The sequence below is a fragment of the Grampus griseus genome (assembly GCF_964374135.1).
Source record: "Grampus griseus genome assembly, chromosome: 10".
NCBI classification, from domain to species: Eukaryota; Metazoa; Chordata; class Mammalia; order Artiodactyla; family Delphinidae; genus Grampus; species Grampus griseus.
The window spans coordinates 40474458-40484334 of record NC_139004.1 but is presented as its reverse complement, the minus strand read 5'-3'; the positions used below and the strand labels follow the sequence as shown (position 1 = coordinate 40484334).

At 43.7% G+C, this 9877-nt stretch overlaps 1 long non-coding RNA gene across 1 annotated transcript; it reads right to left on the bottom strand.

The window, feature by feature from the left end:
• Window positions 1-994: 994 nt before the first annotated feature.
• LOC309828959 lies at window positions 995-8656 on the bottom strand. Its single transcript, XR_014297372.1, has 3 exons — window positions 8412-8656; window positions 2066-2184; window positions 995-1126 (listed from the first exon to the last, which is right to left on the bottom strand). It is a non-coding gene; the product is annotated as an uncharacterized lncRNA (long non-coding RNA).
• Between the last annotated feature and the right edge of the window lie 1221 nt (window positions 8657-9877).

Below are 9877 nucleotides of genomic sequence, written 5' to 3'. Positions count from 1 at the left end.
ACCAGACAAAAATCAGCTGAAGCTGATTAAATTTCCAATTTTCTCAAGTGACCCTACAGTGGGCTGATTAATGGCCACACCCTACTGTCTGGATCCTGTGTATATGTCATGTCACGTGGCAAAAGGGACTTCACGGAAGTCATTAAGGTTATGGATCTTGAGGTGAGGACTATCCTGGACTCACCAGACGGACCCAACCTAGTTACTTCAGACCTTAAAGCCAGAGAAATTTCTCCAGCTGGAGCCAGAGAGATGCAGCCAGAAGAGGAAGTCAGGGAACTTCCAAGTGGGAGAATGATTCACTGCACTGTTGAGGTGTAGGTGTCCAAGTGCAAAGATTGAAAAAAGACCTCTAGAAGCTACAGCCAGCCCCTGGCTGACAGCTGGCAACAAAACAAGGACCTCAGTCCTACAGCCGCAAGGAACTGAGTTTTGCCAACAACCTGAATGAGCCTGGAATGAGTCTGTCTATAAGTGCCCAGCCCGTCAGCACTTTGATGCAGAGAAACCAAAGAGCAAAGCCACACCTCTAACTTACAGAACTAGAATAAATGTGTGTTGTTTTGAGGGCTAAGTTGAGACCTAATGCCCTTCTATTCAAAAAGCAGCCTTGGGCATAGGTCCAAGAGGATCAGTGCATCCCCCTGAGCCATCAGGTCCCTGGGGGAAGAGGAAGGTTAAGGAGTCTGGAATGCAGGTCACATGCAGGTTGGATTCTGCTTTCAAGGCATCTGACCCCTGCATACCCATGGCTATGGGAAATTTTCCTGCATTCTCTCTCTTTAAAAGTCATTTTGAGTCATCTGTTTTTAGCTTAACTACTATTTTTTAACTGAGGCTACATCTGCTGATAAAATTATAATTCCTAAGGTAGTGTTTTTCAAATATATATAGGTGGTTGTTACGTAATTCTTATGCATACATTATTTCCACTTCACTGGACCCTGTAGAGAATAAGTCAGATAAATACTGTATTTTGTTTAAAATAAAAGGTCTAATTTATTTATTTATTTATTTTTGGCTGCGCTGGGTCTTTGTTGCTGCACGCGCGAGGGCTTTCTCTAGATGCCGCGAGGGGGGGCTCCTCCTTGTTGCGGTGTGCAGGCTTCTCATTGCGGTGGCTTCTCTTGTTGCAGAGAAAAAATTAATTAATTAATTAATTAATTAAAATAAAGTAAAGGGTCTATTATCACTTAAGCCATCATTGAACTTCGACATGACCAGATGGAAACATTCAAAAGAATAGAGATCATTTCTACATCCTATGAGCTGTCATTAGAAATCCGTAAAAGTAGGTTGATACTTACCTCAAAATTTTTTTATTGTTTTTAAAAACAACACACACACAGACCCGAATGACAACACCACCCCCAGCTAACCTTAGTCCTATAATATTTTTATAATCACTAATTCATAGATGAGAGGATTTGACATTTGCATTTGTTTCTTATTTTTCCATTTTTTAACCTTTATTTTGTTTAGGATATTCTTTACTGTTTAAATGTCTCTACATGTCATGCAGTCAACAAGTTTTCCTTTTGTGAAAAACGTAAAGATACTTGTTGAGCTGTTGTTACCTCTAGCAACCTGCTAGGTGCTGGAGATCCAAGATGACTAGACCTTGGCTGGTTGTCCCTGGGGGCCGGGGTGTGGTGAGGGAGAGGCTTGGAGACAGACGTGCGAACAAGTGATTGTTGGATGATGCAATATGTGTAACCCCAGGGTGTGTGCAGAGCCTCACGGCATCACCACAGGAGATGCAAATTCTACCTGCAGGGGTCAAAGCAAAAGAGGCAAACTTCCAGATGAATTTTTAAAAAGATTTAGGAATTCAGTGTTCCTGTGGACCATGCAGTGTGTTCAAAGAGCATTATAAAGCCTATACGCTTCCCTCTCTTGAATTTTGCCAAGAAATTTAGCGAGGGTTTTCCCCTCATGGCCTCTTATATCGTCTTTGGAAAGGAATCTAACTGGCATTTTATACCTAAATCCAGCATCTACTAAACAAATGGTTTGGGCCTCAGTTTCTGTAAAAATGGCAATTAATCATAACCATCCTGCTTACCTCATAAGACGATTGTACAGATGAAGTTAGATCACGTATGTGAAAACACCAGGGCGCTCTACAGATTACTCCAGGCCGAAACATTTCTATACTGAGTTGCCTGTGGCTGATGTGAATGACTGCCGTGCATTAAAAGAACAGATTCATCAGAATAATAAAGATATTTGATTCCTTAGAGTTCCACAGCACCGTTCTTCTGAAGCTTTGCACATCTGTTCTCTCTTTGGCCTCCAGGCCAAATGTCTTTCCAGGATAAGCTGGGGCACGTGTTACTGCCCCAGACTTGCAGAAGAATGAGGAAGATGAAGTCACAGGGCGGAATCTGGACTTGAACTCCAGCTCTTGCCTTCAGACCATCCCTAGACACATATGGTGCCCAGAGCGCCAAGGAGGAATGGCAGTGATGCTTCCCAACGGATTATTTTAATAGCCATTCAGAAGAGATAAGGATATCCTTCTGATATATCCTTATCCTTAAAGATAAGGATATATTTATTCCAATTACAAATGCTCAACAGTAAAGTTCATTCTCTTCAATATTCAACTGGAAATAATAAATCATGCCTCTAAAATATAAAGGAGAAAGCACTGCCTGCCTGACTGCCCGGGCTCCCACCTTCCTCCCAGTTGTCTGCACAGCTGTGGGGACCTCACTGCTCCGTTCTGCTCCAGCCATGCCGGGCACAGAATACCCTTCCCCATCTCCACCTGCGGAAACTCCTCTCCTCCCTAAACTCAGCTCAAATGCCGCTCCTCCCCAATCCCAGATGCCAGAAATAGGTTCCTCAGCTTAGACAAGTGGGTAAGAACCCAGAGCCCCAGGAAGCCTGCCTGAGTCTGAATCTCCGTCCTGCTACTTTCGAGCCCCATTTCTGCCTCTGGTTCCTCATCTCTAAGGGGGAAGCTATGGTGGCCACACTAATAATGGCATGGTCACTACAGGGTTATTAAAGGGATTACTGAGATAACACATGTGGCACACACTTGATGGCTCATGCAATACCCAATAATACTAGCAGTCAAGTTCTCTTCTTTTCCTTTGCAGGTTTTCCGTCCTGCACCAGGTAGCCAGTTCCCTGAGGATGGGAATTCGTTCCCTGGCACCCCTTCCCTGGTACATAAGTGTAGGTTCCAGCTCTGTCGTTTATGATATCTGCGAACTTTGCCTATCATTTAATTTCCTAAAGTCTCAGTCCTTATCTGAGGACTGAGATAATGGGGTTAACATGGAAATCAAAGCCAATAATGTGTATTAAACCAATGGCACAGTGCCGGTAAATAAGCAATTAAGCAAATATATTTTAGCCACTGTCCGGTGATTAAGAGTTTATATGAAAACTGTATTAAAGGGTTAAGGCTCTGATGTCACAGTGTTCCTCAGACAGTATTTTCTGACTTTTACAGTTAAAATTACAGATCAAAATTTGAGGATTGAAAAAAGAGAGAGAGAGTAGTGGTAGGAGGCTCAGGGCTGGGAGGACCGCAGGAGGCAGCCTGATGAGATCTATTCTCCAAGAGAGACAAGAAGCCCTCAACTCTACTCCTGGAAGGAGGCCATGGCCTCCTCCTGATGAAGGGGGAGGGAATGGGGAAGGGAGAGCCAGTTGGGGAGAACGTAAGGGACAAGTAAGATGAAGAAAAGGGAGGCAGAGGGACAGAGGATGAGGGAGACTCAGAAGAGGAAGAGGAGAAAGAAGGAGACAGACAGAGGGGACAAGGGGACCAGAGCAGCTCTGTGACTGAGCAAGCACTCACCTAAGGGTCGTCGGATGGAGTTCTACAGCCCAGGAGGGTGCTGGGAAAATCTAAGGGGGTAGTTGTTTGTCCCAACACTTGCAGGTTGCATATGGCAAGTGGACTACACAGGCAGGTCCCACAACTCAAAGAAGCGTCCCACATCCTGCTTTTTAAAATTTTATTTTATCAATATTTATTACGTTTTAAAAGTCATTTAAGGGACTTCCCTGGTGGTCCAGTGGTTAAGAATCCATCTTGCAATGCAGGGGACACCGGTTCAATCCCTGGTCGGGAAACTAAGGTCCCACATGCAGCGGGGCAACTAAGCCCGCGCGCCACAACTAGAGAGAAGCCCCATACGCACTGCAACGAAGCAAAGAGCGCACGCACTGCAACGAAAGATCCTGCGTGCCGCAGCTAAGACCCGACGCAGCCAATAAATAAATTTTTTAAGTCATTTAATATGATGGTTTACATACCCTACTCTTTAAATTAATTAATATTGAAGTATAGTTGATTTACAATGTTGTGTTAATTACTGCTGTACAGCAAAGTGATTCAGTTATACATATATATATTCTTTTTTTACATATTCTTTTCCATAATGGTTTATCACAGGATATCGAATACGGTTCTCTGTGCTTTACAGAGAACTTGCTGTTTATCCACCACATCCTGCTAGAGGAATGTTTGGCATGGAGGAATCACTCGATAAGTATTAGCTATTAGGATTCTTCTTCCCAGGAAATTTCCTTCCTTTGACTCCGGCGGGCCCCCCTGGGAAGCGGGGAGCACTGCAGAACGACTCAGCAGTGCTTGTTGCGATCCTGCTATGCCAGGTGCACGGTGCTCTTTCTATCCATGTCATCAAACACAGATCAAATTAGAGGGGAAAGCTCTACAGGAAAACAAAGACACCAGAGAATTCCCCTCTGACAGGCACAGACCAAGACAAAAGGAGTTATGTGAACACGAGCCATATATTCAGAAGAGTTTAGACAATACACTTCTTTGTTATATTGCATGAGTTCATGGCACCCAAAGACGCTGCAAATACAGGAGGACAATAGCTGACATATCAGGTTTTGCAGTCATACTACCAGTGGCTTACTGTTTGCCAAACTGCCTTTGGCTCGGGCCCTGAATTCACATAACAAAAAGAGGAGAGAATTAAAATGCTCACTTCCATTTGGCTTTAAAAGTCCCAGCTTAGCTGAAAGATAAATCAAAAATAAAACCAGAATGTAGCCCGTTGCATTTGATGACAGGATTATTAGTTTCTTCCTTTCCTGAGGTATCTAAATGGGAAGAGAGAGGGTGTTTCGCAAACATAAGCAGAGGGTAAGCCTGCACAGAATTTATCTGAGTTATTAGTTTATATCAGCCCATGGGTGTTGGACTAGTTTTCTAGGGCTTCACAAATGACCACAAATTGGGTGGCTTATAACAATAGAAATTTATTCTTTCACATTTCTGGAAGCAAGAAGGCCAAAATCAAGGTGCCAGCAGGTTGGTTCCTTCTGGAGGGCTGCAAGGGAGCACCTGATCCGTGCTTCCCTCCCAGCTTCTGGAAGTTACCAGCCATCCTTGGCATTTCTTGGCTTGTAGCTACATGACTCCAAACTCTGCTTCTGTTGTCACATGGCTGTCTTCTCCCTATGTGTCCCTGTGCTTCACATGGCATTCTCCTCTGTGTGTCTCTGTGTCCAAACTTCCCTTAGGGTGCTGGATTGGAGCCACCTTAATGACCTCAACTTACCTCGATTACATCTCCAAAGACCTTTTTTCCAAATAAGGTCACATTCCCAAGTACCAGGGATTAGGATTTCAACATCTCTTTTGGGAGGACGCAATGCTGACCGTAACAGGTGATGAATTTGCTAATTGCTAAAGAGAATTTAGAGTCAATCAAGTTCTGCCCACTGGCCTGAGTATCTTCATTCCTTATATGAGGAGGGCAAACAGACTTGATTTGGGTAGGGATAACTCTCTTCTAGTTTTCACTTGAGTTCTGTTTTGATACTTTTTTCAGTTTTAGAAGAAATGGTATTTGCCTTGTCTCTAAATCTATTATTAACTCTGTACGTAGATAAGTCATCCCAGAAGGTAAAATTACAAAGGCTGTTGAGTTAGTCATTGCTGGCCATGACATGGGAGAAAGAAAATAGAGGCCACCTCAGAGAAGTTCCTCCACTCTTGCCAGAGGCTGGCTGTGTGCAAAGAACTTCACCAGCTGGGAGGGAAAGTAGCAAACGGGGCCCCTCTCTTTAAAGAAAGCCTGGAATAATATATTCCAGCCCCTTCTGTATCTTAAAAGCAGGCATGAAGTTTGGTTTAAGGCTATTAGCTTCCAAAGTTACAAATGTAAGATCGAAGGGAAACGACAGTAACATAGTTCCACGCAGGCAAAATGGTTCCTCCTTTCCCCATCCTTTAGGAAAAAACAATAACAAAAAATTGCTTGTGGAGAGTATGAAAGTTAAATTTACCTGTTTGTTTTGTCTGTTTATTTATATCATGGGTCAGCAATGGGGGCCCACGTGCCAATCTGATGGCTGCCTGTTTTGTGAATAAAGTTTTATTGAAACACAGTCACCCCTATTTGTTTTATTATCTATCACTGTTTCACACTACATGGCAGAACTGGGTGTTGCCAGCAAAGCCTGAAACATTTATCATCTGGCCCTTAACAGAAGAAGCTTGCCAGTCCTTTAGATTTAGGGAATTAGGAAATAAAGGATATCACGAGGCACCAAACACCCTACTCATGGATTACCAGTAGTAACTTGCAACCTCTTGGCACTGCCATTTCTTTAACAAGCCTATAAGCTTAGTGGTAAACACTTGGCATTTGTGCCGATCGGTACAAGCCAGGCAGGGTTTAAACAACCAAAAACCCCTAGCAATCATAAGAATAGGGATGCCAAAAGTGGATACTATTAAGAATCAGAATCCCCGAACTGATAGAAAAGAAGACTGAATCACAGTCTGGGATAGCCTTCTAGGGCCTGAAGCAGGGTGTGGATGAAGAATGACGCCCTGCCATATCAGTAAACCAAGGATGTTGCAGCCATCAAGCCCTCAGCCACTGCAGCCACGCCCAACAGTGCACCCTGAGGGGCTTCAGGATGGAAAAAAGGAGGATACTGGCCCCAGAGAGCTAAGGTGCATATCAAAGGAATCATTTCAGTGAGCCCATACTCTTGTACCTTCCCACACATGGAAAAGTGCTAAAATCCTTAACTTGAGATGTCTGGTTTTCTTTAATTAACAGTAACCTTTTGATGTTCCAACTCCCTGGTTTTTGTTGCAAAAACTCTATGTCTCGCCTCCTCCCTTACTCTTGGAAGCAGTTCCTCACAGCTATCTGAGAGGCTGCCTCCCGGGCTCAAGTCCTCAGCAAGTCCACCAAATAAAACATAATTCTCAACTCTTAGGTCGTGCACTTTTTTCAGTTGACAAGGGGATAAAATCCTCTTCTTATGCTTGTTGATAACCACTTTCTGGCACTTCTCCTTGCTACTGTCATTCTTGTACTTTGTCCCCTCCTTTGCTTGGGTCACCAAACCACACCAAACAGTGCTGTAGACCCCTGAGCCTTTCACGGGGTCCCCCCCAGAGCACCTCAGACCCAGTGCTCTATAAAAAGCACCTGCCATTTTGTCCCAGGGGCTGAGGCTCCTCTCCCAGCTCCCACAGCCCTCTCCCCAGCCTATGGCTTTGATCGGGTGTGCTCGTATTCTCAACCCAAACTGTCTTTCCGGCCGGGCCCTACGGATGAGTGCCTCGGCTAAACTGTCTGCCTGGCTTCGCATCAGATCATCTTTGAATCCAGGCTCTGCGGCGAAAATGCCAGACCTGATCTAGCCCAGTCCACTCTGACCTCATTATTTTTCCCCTAAGGGCACAATGTCCAATCTCTACCACTAAGCCACAGGGACTTCGATGTACTATATTGGCTGTTGCCTTTTTGCTGAATCTGTCTTTCCATGACAGTTTCTGGGTTAACCCAACTTAGAATATACCAGAACCTGAAGGGGCTGCTAATCTTTTATGTCCTAGGAGAAAAAAAAAATATATATATATATATATATATATATATATATATATATGGCATTTAGAAGCTTGCCTGACTATAATAAGCACCTAATACATGGTAGTTTTTATGTTATTATGTTATCTGAGCCAGCGACTGTAGTTTCTTAAGTGCTACCCAGTATTCAGAGAGCTTCTTAGAACCAAGCGTTTACTTCTAAGAACAGGATTTGTCTTCAGGTTATTGAAACTGTAGTCTTATGTAGGATCTCTTGAATATTTCTCAATTCCTATTTCCAGGTGGAGAAGGGAAGCTTGGGAAATGTGCCTTTAAGTAGAATGAGAAGGCAAGAATACCTGTATTTATTTTTCTTATTTTATTTTTAAGCCACTGAAGCTCAGTTGGGCCAAAAGATAAGCAATCCTTGAACTGTCACAAGCTTTGTCTAAAACAGAAGCATGTTTTTCATCTTCTCAACAGAATGTCTTTTATACTTTTCCATATAGCAAGGATTGTTTTTCCCCAAATACTAGCACAGAAAGAACTACTCAGTGTCAGAGATAGCATATTTACCCAACATAACTGCAGTCCTCCAGGGTCATCTATTTTCATGTGCTGCTAGATGATCCATGGTTACGATGTGCTGAGTATTTACTGCTCATCTCTTGAGCTTCAGGTCTCTCCATGTTGGTGTCTTGTCCTTTGAACTCTTTGTCCAGCCAGCCCTGGGAGACAGGGCTGCAGGAAGGGGTGTAATAGAAATCAGGAAGCAAAGGTACTGGTTCCCCAGCAGCGGCCAATCTGGGAAAGGACCTGTTTCAAAGATTATTTGGGACAAACACATGCTGTACTGTTCCCAACACTACCTGTCCAGTGTCTGCTCCAGAAGTAGCCACGTGAGGTGGATAATAATTAATGGGCCTGTAGGGACCAGACCAGTAACTTGGTAACCACAGGGATATTTTAGACAGTGGGTCTGGCTCCAGATATGAGATAATCTGTGATCTTTAGAATCAGGCCTCATTTAGAAGAGCTGGAGCTGGAGTTGAGCCCATACTAGCCTGCAGGTAAGAGGGCCTCCCAGAGGCGTCTTGTCTAACACAAAGCCCGGAAGATTCCTTCTATCTTGGACTTGCTTTATTGTTGCCCTCATCAAACAATATCATAAATATTTCTCCATATTCTCCACTAAATTCTGAGCTCCTTAAGTGGTATGATCATATAATTTTCATGTTTAGATCCCCAGTGCCCATCAATCAGCCAATTCACTAACCAATCAATTCATTTCAGGTAAAAAAAGAACACTGTACCACACACCCCTCAATTAGACCAAGCAGTTGAGATACTAATGGGGCTTCAGGGATTCCTCCAGGGTGGTTTAAATGTGGCATCTTCCTTTCTCCTACCTCTTTCTCTGGGTCATTCACAAATGGACTGGGAATGTTGGTCCCCTTGTGTCTTAAAACTAAAAGGCTCTGTCTGGTTGTGGGGCAATGAAAGAACACTTGGGACTAACAAAACTTTTCCCACCTACCTGCCAGGTGGCATGAACGTCATCCAAGCCTAGATGCAGGGATTCACCCAAATATTTGTTGTCATCTATTGCAACATCCTCTTCTAGGAAAGAAGAAAACAGCTTCCATATCTCTGTGCCCCTGAATGTTCTTGGTCTAATCTGACCAAAGGCAGCTCTTGGCCTTTCAGTGCCAAAAGCACTGACCATCCTAGTACCTACAGTGTCACCCTGACCAAGCACTCTGGAGGTGTGCATGACTCATGGAGTCCCATCTTCTGGAAGTTACAGCAGGAGTGGGGATAGCATAACAGGGCCAGAGTCACAGCAGGAGAGGTGACCAACCTGTCATTTACCAGAGAACAAAGCAAGTTTTTTTCATTCTCAACCCCCCTGAATAATACTCCATTTATGTTTTATTCCTTTTAAATGAATCCAAATTTGCCCCTCATTTCCTTACTTTTAGTATCTCATTCTAGATCTATTTAGATCCAGTGCCCTTCCTGTACCTATTTAAAACCCACTA